The 15,573-nt window shown below is 36.0% G+C and overlaps 1 pseudogene; it reads right to left on the reverse strand.

The window, feature by feature from the left end:
* Positions 1 to 410: 410 nt before the first annotated feature.
* On the reverse strand, positions 411 to 15,331 carry LOC107758018 (LON peptidase N-terminal domain and RING finger protein 1-like; annotated as a pseudogene).
* Positions 15,332 to 15,573: the final 242 nt, after the last annotated feature.

Consider the following 15,573-nt stretch of genomic DNA (forward strand, 5'->3'; position numbering starts at 1 on the left):
TTGTTTTTCACTTGTCTACATCTGTCAAAATATTGCAAGTTTCCCTTTGTTTACACAAATAAAATATAGCAATATCTTAGCAATATCTTAAAATGACTTCTAAAGAACTTGACAAAGAGCAGCTTGTAACTAACAGAGACACTTGCAATATGGAGACATGTTGTTTATGCTGTTTTTGGTTGACCAAAGCAAACCCACAGCAAATGAATGATACGTCTGAAACTAAACTATCCAGATATCTGGAAGTCCTAATTATTTCCCCGGCAGAAATAAATCTATGCTAAACAGTCTCGTGCCTATCTCTGAGCTGAAAGCTTGAGACAGGATGGGACAGTGTTAGCTTCATTGACGTCCATTACTGCAAAAGCAACCCAAATGAATACAAGTGCATCGTCTGTTTTCTGTCTTAGGCAACTCAGCTGTTGCGCGACAACGACTTCTTGTGTGAAAGCTCGGCTGGATGCTCGGAAGCAATATTTCTGCTTTTGTTTTTCCAGAGTATTAAGTGAAGAAGAAAATATATTTCAAATAGTCTTGCCTTCTGCCTTGGTGCCTAAAAATGTACCTTGAAGATTTTGTTTTTGCAGATGCTCCCTGTCTACTTCAACACACACACACACACACACACACACACACACACAAAGCATGGTGTGATCATGTTGAGAATGTTGGAATGCTCTCCAACAATATTTCTGCCCTCAAAGCACTGTATGGAGGCTACAGGCATTAAACAGAAATTAGATTTTAAGTAGATTGTTTCTCCTAAATGAGAACGGACAGGCTGTTCAACAATAAATACTACAGGGATCTGCACAAAGAAAAGTCAGATGTTGATGAACAGATTGGTACGAAACAACGAAAAACACTTTGTTCTTAGAACTCTCGGCATGAATTACATATAACCCCACAGGTAGAAATCTGTGTCAGGCTTTCAGTGGAGTCTCCCTAAATTCTCATTAGTTCTTCATCATTCAGCACCATACATGTTGGCCAGCAGAAGGACACAGACATTAGCTGGTGGAAATAGAGTTCTGTGTGTGTTTGTGTGGAAGCTCTAGTTGCTGGAAAGGTTCTGCAGGTAGGTGAGGATGTGCTGGATCTTGACTAGACGTTCTTTTAGTGTTGTCATGGAAAGGATAGACAGCTGGTAATGTGGATCGACAGGAAGAACAGCTAGCAGCCACCAACAGCACGTTGGACCATTAGGTGTGGCCTTGAAAACAAAGAAATAAAGAAACAGGGTTAGTGTCTTAAGATTAAGCTAATGTACTAATAAAAGTACATTTAAGGAGTCATATCCTAGAGATATACATCATATCTGTACCTTATCGGTTCTCGGCTGATATCAGAGATCATTTTTATCTGTTAATATTGGAAATATATCAGCCGATGTTGGATATTTCATTGTGTTTGCTCATTTCCTGTTTTACATTTAGATTACCTTTGCCATCATGTGTTATTTTAGTATTATTTCTATACTATTATGGTTTTTATAATTATAGCTTTTATTTTTCAAGTTTTAGTAATTACACGTGCTTTTGTCTTTTTTATTATATTTCTACTTAGCTTTAATTTATTTTATTTTTGTAATTTTAGTATGTCAACTTAAACTTATTTTATTTCGGTTAGTTGCCAAGGCAACTTTTGTAATTTTTGTTAAATATTTTTTATGTTTTAAGTTTTTAATCATCGAATATTTATATTGTATTTTATTTCAGCCTTATTTTACTTAAATTAAAACAATTTTTAAATAGTTTATTTTAGTTTTAGTTAATAATAAAAACGCTGCATCTAATACTCACTTTAAGTTAATTTTCTTAAAACAGTTCTTTAAACAACATAATTAAATGTAATATTTAGCTAATCTCAAAATTAATTTCAATTTTTATATTGTACATTAAAATGTTGTGATGCCTAGGATTTAAAACTACTGATTTTATTTTTTATTTATTTGGACAAAATATTATTTAATTTTAATATCTGCTTTTCGGTTATCAGCCATAACCTAACAAAAAATATATAATTTTATAAAAATAATTATCGGCTCATTGATATTGGCTAGAATTGGTATTGGTATTATTCAGTCCTGCTTTAACTTTTTTACCTCACCACGACCAGGCAGATCAAGTTTCTGAACACCACTGATGTGACGTTTTACAGCTCTTTTTCTACTCAAGAGGAAGTTCTGACTTACATAGAACATCGAACTTTCTTTAATCTGAAAAGATCAAGGAAATTTTGATTCCTCATGATATGACCCCTTTTATATCATGCTTTTTTTTTTGTAAAATAGAAACGATGAGCTAAACTAAATGCTGACGAAACTAGCTTGAACATCTGTATAAATCCTATTTGTACTCAGAAATCACAGGACAGGCCCTTCAAATTGACCATATAAGGCCCGGCTATGTTCATGAAGCTTACACAACCATAACCTCCCTCCGTTATTATTCAAAGTATGCCATCCCTATTCGGGACAACACGCTAATATGTTTACCAGACAGTGTGTGCGTGTTTGCGAGAGCTGCCAGATTAACTTCCGTTCTTTCTGACACATTTATGATGTAACAGCACTTATGCAAACCCAACCCTGAATGCACCTTGACCTACTTCCTGCTGTGCAGCCTGCTGTAGGGCAAAGAAAGAAGGGAGACAGGGCTTCTCTCAGTAGTAGGGATTAAGAGAGCGGGAAATACCTGGATGTCAGCCTCCCTCATAGGCATTGGCCCAAAATGCTGCAGGATCTGGTTCCGGAAGCGGTTCTCCAGGTTCTGGAACCATTTACGGGCCTGATCGTACACCTGATCATGTAACACTTGTAGCTTCTCCAAATCCTCCTCATCATTGACCTACAATGCACAATTTTTTTAATACTGTATCTTTAAGCTTAATTTAACTTCTGGTCAACATAAACCATAGAAGGACATATGGTTTCCAAACATAGAAGGACATATGGTTTCCAAGTGACTATGGTGCTAAAATTTTAATAACTAAAATAATAAAAATAATAAAATTACCTTATTTTTAATCAAATCCTTATTGTTGAGCCCTGGAAACTCATAATTATACATAGACAGATATTTTCCTGCATTCCTCTACATTACAGTAATCTAAAAATCTTTCATATCCTCCAGACACTCGATGTTTGCAGTACAGTATCTGCCTTTCATTCCATGCAAAAGGATGCAAAATTGTAATCACTACATAGCAAAAATGTTAAAAAAGTCTACAACTACAACTGCTAAAATGTTCATACTTAGAAAACTATGGTGCTAAAATTGTAATAAATTAAAAAATTTTTTAAAATTTTTATTATTGTTGAGCCCTGAATGCTCAACAATAACAGACATTAGAAGACATTATTTTTCCTGCATTCCTCTACATTACAGTAATGTAAAAATTCATGAGAAGTGCGTACTTTCATATCCTCCAGATACTCGATGTTGGCGATACAGTACCCGTCTCTCATTCCACATGAGAGGACGCGAAACCTCTTTCCTCCGATTGTATCCACGACAGAGCGTCCATCTGGGAGGAAATGCACGCTGCGGATCTGGAGCATGCAGCCATAGTCCACAAACCTTCATATATCATAATATAAAAGTCAGCTACATAATCCAACAGACTTAATGCTTACAATCCCATGAGATCTCATATAAGCTCACACTTACCCTTTCTGGGTTTCGCTGATGCACATGCCGAACTGACGTGTCCCGGTTTCCATGCAGCGTCGGATCATGAGACAGTATCGTGGCTCAAACACATGAAGGGGGCAAGGCACAATGGGGTAGGCCATGGTACAAACAAAGATGGGCACATTTTTTGTTAAACTGGGGAAAGACAAATAACATAGAGAAAGAGATTGAGTGTGATTTGTTGATTAGATACAAGGACTTATGCAAATATCACATATCACAGTATGGTATTATTCACTGAATTAAATACTTTACAAATGCAAGGTACATCATTTCATTTTTTCTCATTTTATTTGGAACTGGATGGATGGAAACCAGAAGATTATGCTTAACAAATGAATGGTAAGTCTGGCATCAGTGCAAAAGCAGCTTCACATTACGTACCACTTCCAAACAAAATGATGAATCGGATTAGATGAGCCACAAATGAAACACTTGTGCAAACTTACTCTGAGAGCTCGTTAGTTTCCTCTGCATGCAGCTTCAGTCTCTCTGAATGTTCCTTGGATAGATACTGCTTAATGATTTTATCCAGCACTTGTGTGATTGTGTACTTTCTGAAGGCAAGATACTGTATGAGGAACCAGACAGAGGAGGAAGAGAACCACAAGAAAGAGAAGTTGAAGAACAAGAGAAATACAGAAAGAATTGGATTGGTTACTAATGCAAAAATCATTTAGAATGTAATTGAAAGTATGATTGAAGTGTGAATCTTAAAATAAAATAAAACAACACAATTTTATGAATTAATATAATTTATTTAAATAATAAAATTTACCTTGTTGAGCCCTGAATGCTATTATAATTAATTGATTGTTGCTTGCCATGCAAATGCACAGTCTATGATTTTGAGACAAACCTCTTTCAGGCTTTCTTTGCAGAGAGGGCACTGTGGATTCTGGTCTAGACAGCGCTCCAGACAGTTTTTGCAGAACGTATGACCACAGGGTGTCGTGACAGGCTGATAAAACAATCTAGAAAAGAGACAGGAGAAGATCTTGAGCTATATTAAACACTGTCACGGACACATATATGAACCTGTCGCCTGGCAGCTGAGGCTTTTTTGTTTTCTGAGGTAAACATTACAGGCTCTACTAGTTTGTCTTCTATACGTGCACTGTGTAATTTATAAGATAAGCTATTCTAAGACCCTGTTTACAACTGGTTTTTAAAACCCATCTCAAGTCCCATCACCAGTGGACAATGCCACAGTCTTCACAATACCAAATTAACAGTACAAATAATTTAATACAAATAATAATTATTTTGTAAGGTCCACGCACTTGGCCCAAGGAAGGTATCCAGTGGTGGATGAAGGTCACTTGCGTGTTCGGTCTTTTCAGCGCGCAGAGTTATTCAATTTAGGTTTAACTGAAATCTGACTCCATTTTATTATCTAATCTGACCCCATTTTAGTATTACCTCGAATTTAGGTTGAAAGGCAAATTGGTTGTTTGTCGGTCTCTAATTATTCTGACATTTGATAATTCTAGTTAACTCTTTACTCTGTATTTTCTCGTTCATTAAGAATCTATGTTATTTAGGATGCCTCACGGCGGCCGCTATGCGTGGGCTCCACGATCACAAAACTCGCCAGTCTGAACCTTATTCAGAGGTTTGTGGCTAATACTATTTAATATACCTTAAATAGTAGGTCTGTTTAGCCCCCTACAGTTACCCATGTAATACTCAAACATTAATCAGCGATACATAGTACAGAGTGTGTGGAGACACTCCATACTACGGGCTCTGACTACAGAATCGCGCTGACCCTTTTACTGCAATCCTTTAAATACAAAACCGAGATAAAACATCCCTCAAATGGAGGCATGTACAAACAATTGGAATCTGGGTGGCTAGTTTACACCTCAATGGGAACAAAAGGTAATTTGCATGGAATGACCCTCTACAGTAATCAAAGTATCTTTTAACTCTTAGGATCTGGATTATCTTTTAGTCTACTTTTGTAAGATTAAGACCATTGTACCACTCGCCCTGAAACTATTCAAATGAAACCAAACATGACTGTAAATCTTATTTGCATTCATATAGAACATTATATTCTTGACCATTCTGAGTGAATCCAGTGGAGGGAGCAGATGAAAAGGCACTGATGCATATGTGAGAGAGGCGTTTCCTGCACCACCCCTCTGTGGGGTGTCTTGAAGATGCCAGTGTATTGTCTGTTTCTCAGGAGATCAAAGTATCTGAGTTTCTTTTATCCTTACAATTTTCACTACCAATTTTGATACCAAAGCAGAAACTAATCTGCTATTGAACATTCCTTTTCATTTAAAAGCTAAATTTTGACACTATATGAAATATTAACTTTTTTTTTAAATCAAATAAAATGATTGAGAATTCTGCAAGAAATGTTACGTTTAAAAAAAAATCATAAACAAACTTGCTATTAAACATATTCCTTTTAAAAATCCCATTTTGACATTATATAAAATATTAACAATATTTAAAAGAAATTAATTAAAAATAACTGAGAATTCTGAAAGAAATTTAATTTTTTTTCATAAAATATTTTTTTCAGAAACGAATTTGCTATTAAATACATTCAATCAAATGTTAACATTATACAAAATATTAACAAATATAAAAAAAGCAAACAATAAAAAAAGCAAACAGACTTAAAATAACTGAAAACTAGAGATATCTTTATTTTATATTATTTATTCTAAAGGCATATATGGGAGAAACAGTGTACTGATTACTTTTCCTTTCCTCTTTTAATTTTTTAATTTGGCTTTTAGTCGATTTGACTCTAGAAACATACTCTTTCCTCACCTCATACAGAGAGAGCATTCAAAATCATTCGGGTCCAGCAGGTCTTTTGGCAGGGTTCGATGGGACTTGGTTTCCTCGGTAACCACAGGAGTAGCTGCACTGGCAGTCGCTGAAGTAAAAAGGTTGAAAAGCAGAGACATGAGGACACCACTTTATTTAGGGCAAACTCAAACTGCAGACATTTTCAGCTGATGATAGTAAAGCACAGTCCCAGTGGAAGTAAGGCAAACACAAAAACCGGCACATTTTAAAGACTGACTAGTCACTGGGTTGCCTGAACAAAAAGTCAACTAAGTCCAAGGAAGCCCTGTGTAACATAGAAGCTGGGTGAGGGTTTATTATAATCATTGGAGAACTACCAGCTAAAAATGTTCAGATGTGTAGTCAATACAGTGTTTGCATGGCTTTTCAACCTTGTGTTGGCATCACATACTTGTCAGGCTAGACGACTTACCTACTTGCTTCTTATATTTACTGCTGTGGCTGTAAGCCACGCCAGGCCCTGCTTCAGACACAGGCAGCTTCCTTTTCAGCAGCACCCCCTTTTCTGGGTCACCCAACTGGGGGGCAGAGCTAACTCTTTTAAGCCCCTCCTCTACAGCTCCCCCTATCCTGTGAGCACGAAGGAAGTGAGCTCTGCTCAGGCCAGAGCGCTCCAGACTTTCAGACCGACCTGGTTTCTGCAGACATGGAAAAATTAGGAGTTAAAGTATTAAGAGCTGCTTATGTCACTGTCAACTAGAGATCTATAGAGATCTATAAAGTTAATTTAATATACAAGGTGCTAAAGGGTGACCTGCTTACCTCTGTGGTTGTAGGGGACAGATGGGTAGATGCTGCTGGTGTGACAGACTGGTGCCGGGCTTGCAAATGGGTCTGCTGGTCTTGATCCTGGCCCTCAGACACCGGGGTTTTACTGCGCAAGTGTGAGGAAGTGTTATGGGTTGTCTCTCTCAAACCAACCTTGACATTATCACAGGCCGGAGCCAACAGGTCATGTAAGATCTGAAGATGAAGAACAAAAAAAGATGGAACAGATCAATTTAGAACAAAAAGGCGGTTTAACAGAGGTTTAGAAAACAATATAGCTAAGAATATATATTCATATTTACAGTACCGTTCAAAAGTTTGAGGTCAAGATTTTTTAAAATAATTTTATTAAGCAAGGATGCATTAATTTTGTCAAAAGTGACAGTAAAGACTTTTATAATGTTACGAAAATGTATATTTAAAAAAAATAAGCTGTTTTTAATGTTATATTCATAAAATATTTCTGAAAAAATGTATCATGGTCTCTAAAAAATATCAAGCACAACTGTTCACAACATTGACAGTAATAAGAAATATTTCTTGAACCTAAGCAGCATATTAGAATGATTTCTGAAGGATCATGTGACTGAAAACTGGAGTAATGGCTGCTGAAAATTCAGTTTTGTCATCACAGAAATAAATTACATTTTTACATATATTAAAATAGAAAACAGTTATTTTAAATTGTAATATTTTACAATATTACTGTTTTTAGTGTATTAATGAGCAAAAAAAATGCAGCCTTGATGAGTATCTCTTTCAAAAACATTTTAAAAATCTTACAACACCAAACCTTTAAAACAGTATGTTGTTCACAACAGATCTTGCTGCATTCTATTCAAATTCAGACAAATAGATCACAGGAATTAAGTGCTGCTAGCTAGAGTTCATGCCTCAGAACTGTTATTAAAGACACCAGTCTTTGTTAATTGAGAGATCATGATTTCTCCTTTAAAATAGCTCTCAGTCTTAATGTAGGCCAAAGAAAAAGCACCTAATTACATCAGAGAGTGTGTTTTAAGCCTTCTGTAAACACACACACACACATACTCTGAAAGATACACAGGTTATGCAACGCACACAGCGCACTTTCTTCGTCTTTCTGTGTGCTTGCTTAGGCAGAAAGTCACAAGGCTTCACCAGTAAGAATTATCTTACATAATTTTATTATGGTCCATAACTGATCTGAAACAGTTTGGCCACAGCACATTACAATAAGTTGACCTTTAAGAACACAAATAACTAAAACTGTATCTTGAACATAAAACAGTTCTGTCTCCTGACCTCTGACCTACAATATTAATCAACACTATTAAACGCCAACAAATGGCTTTATATATTCCTGAATAAACAAAACACAGTTAACCTGATAAACCAACATGCTCTCATATTAGATGACCAAAAGTAGCAACGTAGCAAAATGTTCAACTTAATGATGCTGTAAGCAATGTTAGCCATTCTGTAATTTCCGCTAAACTAACATAATATAATATAATATAATACAATATAATATATTATGTAGAATAAAATATTCTATATTTGAAATGATGCCCTAGTTTATTTCATCAGTCACCTGAGAATGTTTTTTGTTTTGTTTCCTAAAATATCAATTTAGTATCAATACTGAAATAGAAGTTGGTAACGTACTGAAGTCCAATTTTTATTATCATACCAACTGAATTAAACTACAAAAACAGAAATTAAACTCACCAATTCCACTTCTCGTTTGGCCTGATGGAAGTTTTCATCCAATGCCAAACACTGAAGGAAGACCTGCAGAGATTCATCTACATGACCCATCTCTTGGAGAATTTTTGCTTTCTGGAAATATCCCTGCAAGAGAGAGACAAATTAAAATGAGTTTAGCTTCCAGTAGCACAGATGCTGTTTTTGGGTTAATCTGACTAGAATGGGACTGTGAGTCTAGTCATGTTAATGGCCTGAAGGCTAAAAACAGAGCAAGACACTCTGAGACACACAACAAGATAAATACACACTTGAGTGACCCACATCTCTGCCTTATCCGTACCTGTCTGTATCTCCTTATCTCACTTGTCAGCTTGGCCTGTATAACTTAATCATGTGAAACTGAGCTGATTTAACAAATACAGGTGCTGAAATTCATATTTCAAATGAATAGCAGTAATCAGAACTGAAAAAGAAAAATATTCGAACTCATTCATGGTCAAGAATCTACAAAAAAGCAGGGCTAAATAATATGGATAACCCTTTTCTGTGACGTAATTAGCATTATTGTTGTGAAATTAATTCACACATGATTAAATATGTCACCATTGTAATATTCTCTATCTGGGGAAATATCGATGTTGCAATTAAAGATATTGTAAACAAGTCTGTAATGTTTTGCACTTAATATCATTGTTTTAAAGCAAAAGCAATCTGATTGATTGTTTATAATTTAGCATCATGCCAGCTACCACAGCTATATTCATTGCGAGGAACAAGTGAGAAATAGAAAAAGTAAACAAATAAATAAACGATTTAAAACAATTTCAATAAAAAAGCATTCATAAAATGTTTTTAAAGTTTGTCTTTGATTAAATATCTAAAACAAGCCCACTTTTTCCTTTACTGTCCCCCTTTTTTCTTTTACTTTTCTTAATATTTCATTTATTTATCTATTTAGTTATTTATATCGTTACCCTTTTATTGACCAACTACTTGATTGTTTATATTACTTATTGTTTGCAAATAAGAAAATAATAAAAGTACAAATTGTTGAAAAAATACTGATCTCACTTCATTGAAAACATTTATCAAATGTTAAGTCCTGCAGGAGTTCAACAAGAGTTTATATAAGTGTATTATAGCAGTATAACTTCCAGCTATTATTGTAACTGAGAAAAAAATGTAATCAAAAACATCTAAATATAACATAACATAATATTTGGTTTCGGACACCACTAAAAATGGCTGTCTCCTCAAATAGTGCCCTATTTAAGAGTATAGGGGGCGATTTCAGACACACATGGATAGTAAATTGGAAACTTGAGTTTGACACCTGTTTTTAAAGCAACAATCCAGCTACTATGATATTTGTAAAAGTGTGTTGATGTACTGTGAATTTGCCATCTGTGGCGGTATGTGATAGGAAAATTCATCGATGTACCTCTGGGGATGGGGTAGCAATCAGGCAGGCCTCCCAGTTTTCTAAAGCCTGACAGTACTGCTTTAGTCCTCTGTGAGCCTCGGCATGGCACACCCGCACCCACACATTACTAGAGTCTGAGAGAAAGAGGGAATCAGAGACAGTGAGAGACCTCAAAATCACAGCTTTAACTACCATTTCTTTAAGTCTGTCTGACAGGCATTATATTAATCATAATACTTGACATGGCATAGATTAAATGTGTAAGATCAGTAGAACAAGGAGAGACATTTGTGCACTGAAATGCCACAGGAATAAAGGGAGAGAGGATGTTACACTGCAGCACTGATTTTTTTCACAAGGGCAAATGAAGACACACAAGGAGAGACAAGACTGCTGCACTCTGATTACTCTGTCTCTGCGACATTTTCAGAACCAACACTTCTATCAAGATATGTATTACAAATAAAATGTGACAAATGGTTATCAAAGAAGAAGTGTCCCGATTTTTGTGTACGACGGGAACATTGTGACGTTATGTAGCCGTTATGTAACTTCATCAACATCATCAAATATTTCCTGTCAACCAACACTTAACAATGAGGATATGATGATAATCAACAGTAGGGATGTAACGATTCACTCAACTCACGATTCGATTCGATTCACGATTTTGATTTCACGATTCGATTCCACAATTTTATTTTAACAAAATGAGATTTAAGACAAATTATAAATTAAATGTGTCCTTTTATTATTGCTTGGACAAAATACTGCATGTTTCTTTGTGAAATTGAAATAACACTATAATAATATACTAATATAGCACTTGTAAATTATTGCTCTTTTGTTGGTTTTGATTGCTTCTATTGTCCTCATTTGTTAGTCGCTTTGGATAAAAGTGTTTGCTAAATACCAAAATTTTAACATAATGTAAATGTAAATAACAAAACAAAATTTTAAAACAAGCCCCAAATCAAATAAATAAGTAACACAATGTGCACTGAAATGACAGTAAATAAATGACAGTAAATAAAAGAAATCTCTTCATATAAACAAAATAAGTCTTTGTCTGTGCTCTTTACATTTAAAATTAGAGGCAACCAAATTACATTACATTACATTACAAATTACATTGTATAATTTCGAAATTTTAAGCAAAAACAGAATGGTTTGACTTCAGTTTTGTGAAACTATACATAAAAAATATCTGCATGAAACAGAAACAACAGACGAGCTGAATGAGACGCAGATTCACTCTACGATGTCTACAGTGAAACATCGCGATGGACGAAGACATCAGGGGGGGCGGGGGTGTGCCCGAAGCCTGGATCCTTATATATGGCACGGAAAACAAATAACGATTTCTAACAACGTGTCTACACCGGACGCGAGCGGTGCAACAAAATACTATAGAACCACTGATCTATAACAGCGATTCATTATATATAGATCAGTGTATAGAACTTATTATAATCAGTGATGCTGTCTACACTGGATGCGGTGCGGCGCGGCGCGACACGACAAATCCCCGACAGTAAATTGCTGCCGCGTTCTATTTATGACGTGCTGATGACACAAATTTCAAATGATTTTCAACGGTCTCTTTGTTGCGTCCAGTGTAGACAGATGGTGCGTCTCAATCAGATCCCTTGTTCAGTAGTTAGGGCACTGATCAGGGAGTCGGCCATTTTAAAGGCTGTCTCAATCGCGAAATCCTTCCAGTGCACTAGAACGTTCGCAATGCACAATGCACCGCAAAAACTAGGGAGCATCGGAGCTCACTATGCTCCCTTACCGGAAATAACGTCACATTTCTGAAGCGTAAAACATAAATCACATGAGCCAACTCGATAAATATAATGACACCCTATAGTAAATTTGAAAAGACAAACCGTTTTTTTCAACATAATTCGTATATATTTCAACATTTATGCACATCGCTAGACAGGTAATGAACACATTTATTTAACATTTATAATTAATATTCGGCTGAAATGTTGTAAGAACATGTAACAGAACGATGTGTTTAAAGAGAATAGAAAATAATATCAAAAAGAGATCGGTTCTGTCTGTTGTTTATTAATTCAAGCGGTGACGTTCTACTATGTTGTCCGTTGACGCTGTACGTAATCATGTCACTGGAATTCGAGTGATCACTGTCCCAACGTGCAGTGAGTCAGGGAACTTACCAGTACCCGAATTCGTGTACACGATCTACGAGCTCGGGAGCTAGGGAGCTGATTGAGACGCAGCCAGATATGCGGCACAGCACGGCGCGACACGACAACTGTCGCGTCCGGTGTAGACTCGGTGTGCCTGTTACATTACAGTACATAAAATTTAATTTATCACATAAACAGAGTAAGGAGAGATGATTGAGGACGATGGCGAATGATTTGCAGATCCTGAGCACCACTGACAAACATCTAATCTTGTAAAATGTGTGGTAAGTACTGCTGCTCCATAGTATAAACAGAGTACGTGCGATCGTGAATGTCGAAAGTGAAAGTGAAAATAAAAAGTGTTCGTGCATTCAAAAGCAGTTTCAATGCCAGGTATAATAGCGGCTCCCTGATGCCCGAAATATATGTAGTATAATTACCCAATGATATACTGCGAGAGAAAATCGTGGTGCTCAACATCGTGATGTCTATCAGCAATCGGCAATGGACGATGGCATCGTCTATCGGCCCAACCCTAAAGTTGGCCCTCTCATTATACAGAATGTAAATGAAAAACGTTTACTAAACTTTTACAGAATGTATAAATGACCTTTGATATCACTCGTATTAATATTTATAGATATTTTAAAGTGTCATTAATATAAAATACTAAATCAACTAATCTTTAAAATTGTGCTTTGATAGTTTAATTACATCACTGAATAACCCATGACAGACAAAGCAGAATCCCAGTAAAAGGGATTCATCTGAAAAGGTACATTTGTTCTATGACTTATATACAGGCATAAAATATTTACATAATTGCCCATATTTTAATTGAACATATTATAATAGCAACACTAATAAATCAGACTAAATGATTTCAAACAATTCGTCTATAGGTTTTAATGAAAAGTGAAAATGTCTGAAATGTAAATGTAATTTAGGAAATTATTGAATAATAGCCACATGAATTACAATAAGTATAAGATTTAAAAATAATAATACTAGTAACAATATGCAACGGGTAAAAACGGGGCCTTCTGTGCCAATGCTTTGGTCTAATTTTATATTTACACTTCAATAAAAAAAACTATAAAAACTTAAATTTTACACAAAATATAGAAACATTAATGTGTTCACAAACTTTGATTTTCAGATGAAAAGACACAATTTGTGTAGCCATTCATTACAGTAAATGTGTTGAGATGATATTCTGTGCCATCTATGATCAAGAAAAAATAAAATAAAATGGGTGTCATATTTGTATATATATATAAATATGAAATTTTCGGATAAAATACATTAAGGCCCGGTTTCACAAACGGGGCTTAGCTTAAACCAGGACTAGGTCTTAGTTAAATTAAGATATTTAAGCAACTTTTACAAAAATGCCATAGAAGAAAACATTACAGGTGTGCATCTTGACACAGAACAATGACACTGACATATTTTAAGATATGTCAGAGCAAGATATTTTCAGTTGAGACAGCTCAAACATGCATTTTAGTCTGGGACTAGTTTAAGTCTTGTCTGTGAAACCGGGGGAATGTAGCCTATAAATGACCATTTTCCCTATTATGACATCGCAGCCTTTTCAAATTCCAGCTGTTACTTAACAAATGCATTTTTAGTATTTAGGCAACAGGACAGGACATTAGACAACCTTTAGGCATCTCTCTATTGAACAGACACCTGAACATTGTGGCTATTACATACTGTTCAACTTGTTATTATCAAACTCAGTTTGTCTCAGATTACAAAACACTTTGTGACACGACCTGCCTTACACAACGCGTGCCGATTGCGCATGCGCCCTGCGAACGCGTTTTGTAATACGGGCGCTCGCCAGTTACATGATCGCTGAGGGCGGGGCTAATACATAAATTACGGCTGTCAATCCAAATGTTGGTCAGTGGAGCTCTGTCTACCTCGTACCCTTTTGATAAACAATATAAGACGTGGCGACGGTGTTCTGACCTAGTAACCTTGGTCATGGCATTGTTGTCAGATTAGTAAATATATTTAGACACAGTGAAGGATGCGAATTTACCAGATTCTAATAATTGATTGGTTAGTGCAATAGCATTGCCGTAGCATTTACTCTTCAATAGGCTTTCAGCTTCCCCTAAACATTTAGTTCTATTCACGTCTTCAGGGAACCACTTCTCTAAAAGTCCACATAGGATCACATTCAGTTGGGGTTCCCCGGGCCTCTTCCTAATGTCATCGCTGCACAGTTTACATTTAGAAAAAGTGCTATGCTGTAATACGTATGTCCACAGGTCACCGTCACGGGCTTGGCTATGAAACTATGACAGCCAGGGCAGTCGAATTCACAATCCTGAGTCCAGTTAGGCTCACTTTTTGCTGAGGACTCTTCTGATTTCTTCTTGAAGTTGCGCAGAACGCATCCGACTAAACAGCTCAGGCCGGACTAAACAGCCACAGGCCGGACCGGACCATATCGGAGAGCCATGGAAAACATATCGACAGCCTCTTTAAGACGATTTTCCGACGCTAAAGCGTCAGCTTTGGATAAAACAAGTTGACGGTGATCGACGTGGTCTTCCTCGTCCCAGTCGCCTTCTGTTTCAGGTGCTATAAAAAATCTTCCCCTTTCCTTCCAAGCATATTCTTGGTCTAGTCTTTGCAAGGACATGCCTGTGTGTGACAACTCACAGATACGCCACAAAAATAATAAATACAAAAATGTCAAAGCATTCTTACAGTTATAGGTTCAGGATAACCTAGTGAGTAGCAGTGTTGGGGGTAACGCGTTACAAGTAACGTGCGTTACGTAATAATATTACTTTTCTGAAGTAACTAGTAAAGTAACGCATTACTTTATAAATTTACACATGAATATTCGAGTTACTTTTTTAAAAAAGTAACGCGAGTTACTTTTTTCAGTTTAATTAATTTGCTTTAAAAAAAAATGTAATTACTTAATTAAAATGAACGTAATCACGTAGAATCACGCACTCAATGCGTGCGC

The sequence above is a fragment of the Sinocyclocheilus rhinocerous genome, unplaced genomic scaffold (genome assembly GCF_001515625.1).
Source record: "Sinocyclocheilus rhinocerous isolate Xijiao unplaced genomic scaffold, SAMN03320098_v1.1 scaffold1314, whole genome shotgun sequence".
Lineage (NCBI taxonomy): Eukaryota > Metazoa > Chordata > Actinopteri > Cypriniformes > Cyprinidae > Sinocyclocheilus > Sinocyclocheilus rhinocerous.